The sequence below is a fragment of the Choloepus didactylus genome, chromosome 6, assembly GCF_015220235.1.
Source record: "Choloepus didactylus isolate mChoDid1 chromosome 6, mChoDid1.pri, whole genome shotgun sequence".
In the NCBI taxonomy this organism is placed as follows: Eukaryota; Metazoa; Chordata; class Mammalia; order Pilosa; family Megalonychidae; genus Choloepus; species Choloepus didactylus.
This window is the reverse complement of record NC_051312.1, coordinates 139,998,667-140,001,956: the sequence shown is the minus strand read 5'-3', so window position 1 is coordinate 140,001,956 and position 3,290 is coordinate 139,998,667. Positions and strand designations below refer to the sequence as shown.

The 3,290-nt window shown below is 41.0% G+C and overlaps 1 pseudogene; it reads left to right on the top strand.

Moving 5' to 3' along the window:
* Positions 1-1,618: 1,618 nt before the first annotated feature.
* Positions 1,619-2,544, top strand: LOC119537339 (annotated as a pseudogene).
* Positions 2,545-3,290: the final 746 nt, after the last annotated feature.

Here is a 3,290-nt window from a genome sequence, read left to right as displayed (position 1 = left end):
TCTGTCTTCACCCAAGGTTCTACTCATTTCTTGACTCACAAAGAGGGGTTGATGGTCTTCATGTGTGCAAAAAAAAAAAAAAAAAAAAAATGTGATTTGGTCAATCTTTTCCACTTCCTCCAGCAAGCAGATAGTTGTTGTATAGTCACTGGGTATTAAAATAAAACTATATGACAAGGAGGGCGCCAGGGATTTCAAAAGGAGATGGTATTTAAGCTGAATTAAGAAAAATGAATGAAAATGATGTGGATGATATCTATAGAGAGAGACAGAGGAAGCAGCATTTTGGGAGGTATAGAGGTTTACAGAATTTCTGGTGTATTTGTGATATGCAAATTTACTTCTGTTGCTGGGTGCAGCATGCTTTGGGGGATGAATGGCATAAGGGGGAAAATAAGCTTAAAAATTAAATTGGGCCCTCACTATCATGGGTATTAAATGTTAGCTAAGTAATTTGGATTTTTTTTTTTTTTATGAATGCATGGTGGAACCATTGAATGTTTCTAAGCAAGAGTATAGAATAACTAGAACACTGACAAAACACACACCCATCTAAAATGACTCCAGCAAGGAGTTAGTTCAGGTTGCAATAGGGTGGACTAGCCAGATTCCAAGGTTTCTTCTGGAAAAATACACTGTACTCACTAATTTTTCAAGATCCAGAGGTCAAACCACCAGGGGCACTGAGCTATAGGAAGATCAGTTTCCCCTCATCAGCAACGATTTTCTCATACACCCTCAGAAGCAACTTTTCCTGCCACTGTAAGGCTGTTCACTGGGGTCTTTGGGGTCACACAAGTAAGGGGATGGTAATATACTGTCATTCAACATTTCTGGGGATGGTTGAGGTATGAGAAGACCCTCTTAATCTTTGCAGGTAGTGGGCCCCAGAGTTACAAGAGACTGCCCTTCACCAGCGATTCCAGTAGCCAACCATTCTGCCTCCCCCTTCTTATCTTTAGAGTACTTGGGTGCCTTCATCTTAGTGGAAGAGGTATTACCTCCGTATCAGAATCAGGAGGTGTCATGTGAGGGTTTCTGTTTCTTGAGCCCTGTTGCTTTGGACTGGGGGAGACATATTAGCTGATACTGGGATAACCAGATGCCTCTCTCTGAACCCCATACCCATCAACACTCCAACTGGGAGTAAGAGTGCCATCGCCAGTACCCTGAGGCCTCTTTGTCTCCTGATTAACAGACGCTGTAGGAGATGCCTGCAGTCCTTACAGTATGAGAAAACTGGGGAACTGAAAGAGTGATTTGAATCTTCCATCAATCTTTCCTTCTGTGTAACTGTTGACATATACCTGTTAGGAATTCTTCCCATAAAGGGTGCTATGGTCTTGCTGCTAAATTCAGGTAGTGAAAATTTTTAAGTTAGAAGAGTATTTGTTTTGTGATCAAAACTCTGGGGCCAACTTTAAGGAGGTTCAAGGTACTTTAGGGAGCTAGGGTCGGGGTATCAGGACCATGTACATGAGTTGAGAAGAACTTGTGGTTCAGTTTTTCTGTCCCTGTCAACCTCCTTTATACATGTGTAATTTCATTTGGGATGGGAGTTAAGATCCATTTTAATGTAATTTTTATTTTCCATTTTCACAGAATTCCCCAAAGAAGAATGGCCCTAGGAAATGATTCCACAGCAACCACGTTTGTCTTAATGGGTTTAACACAGCAGCCCGAGCTCCAGCTGCCCCTCTTCCTCCTGTTCCTGGGAATCTATGCAGTGACTGTGGTGGCAAACCTGGGCTTGATCCTCCTGACTGTAGTCAGCCCTCTGCTTCACACCCACATGTACTATTTCCTCAGTAGCTTGTCCTTCATTGATGTCTGCTATTCCTCTGTTGTTACCCCCAAAATGCTGGTGAACTTCCTAGGGAAGAAGAACATAATGCTTTATTCTGAGTGCATGGCACAGTTCTTTTTCTTTGCGCTCTTTGTGGTGGCAGAGTGTCACCTCCTGACAGCAATTGCATACGATCACTGTGTTGCCATCTGTTACCCTTTGCTTTATTATGTGATCATGTCCTCTTGAGTCTGCTCACTATTATTGTTCCCTTCATCCTTGGATTTCTGTCTGCCTTGGCCTATACAAGTGCCATGATGCAGCTGTCCTGCAAATCCCACATCATCATCCATTACTTCTGTGATGCCTTCCCTCTCCTCAATCTCTCCTGCTCCAGCATGCATCTCAATGAGCTTCTACTTTTTATTATTGGGGGGTTTAACACCTTAGTCCCCACCCTCGCTGTCTTCATCTCTTATGCCTTCATCTTCTGCAGCATCCTTGGTATCCGATCCTCAGAGGGCCGGTCCAAAGCTTTTGGAACTTGCAGCTCGCATCTCATGGCTGTGGGGATCTTCTTTGGGTCTATCACATTCATATATTTCAAGCCCCCTTCAGGTAACTCCCTGGAACAGGAGAAGGTGTTTTCAGTGTTTTACAACACAGTAATTCCCATGCTGAATCCTTTAATATATAGTCTGCGAAACAAGGATGTAAAGAAAGCATTGAGAGAAGTTTTATGGGGAGGTAAACATTGATTTTGGAGATTTACATATGGGAGAAGTTAATGACTCCAATGAAAATATATTCATTTTGTTAATCTCTCCTTGTTATTCTGCTTTAATAGATGTCATATCTAGATTTTAGAAAGACTTTTCTACCCTTAAGTGAATTTCTGTTAAATAGTAAATTATGCCTTTCTTCTTTTTTCTTTACATTTGCCAAATTATTAGTTTTTACAAAATAATTCTCTAGTTTCATTTTGCAGGATCTTCTCATTTGAGAAATATGAAATCAGTAGAATGGTGGATACTAAAATCTCATTGTGTTAACAAAGCTTATGTATCTTTAGCTCCCTCCTTTTGATAATACCACCCAGAATACATCCTCCCCCTCCTCAATCTCTCCTGCTCCAGCACACATCTAAAAGACATGCTACTTTTTATTATTGCAGGATTTAACAAGGACGACTTGACAACACTTGTGGGGAGTTAATTCTTGTGCCTGAGGACAAGTCACATGAATTTTCCACACTTCCCTGTCTGGTTGCTAACGGCAGTTTAAAGCACCATAAGACAGCCACACAATTTGCAGCAGACTAACCACCCTCATTTACTGGTCTTGGAATTCAATATTTCTTAAAATCATAGCTGAAAAACCCAATGAATACAGGAAATGATTGCTCCAACCTCTATTGTTTAAAATGCTTTTATATAAAAGAGTCACTTTTCCCTATATTCAAATCATTGCCTTCTTGGGTAAAGGCTTCCTCTACATGGTTTAA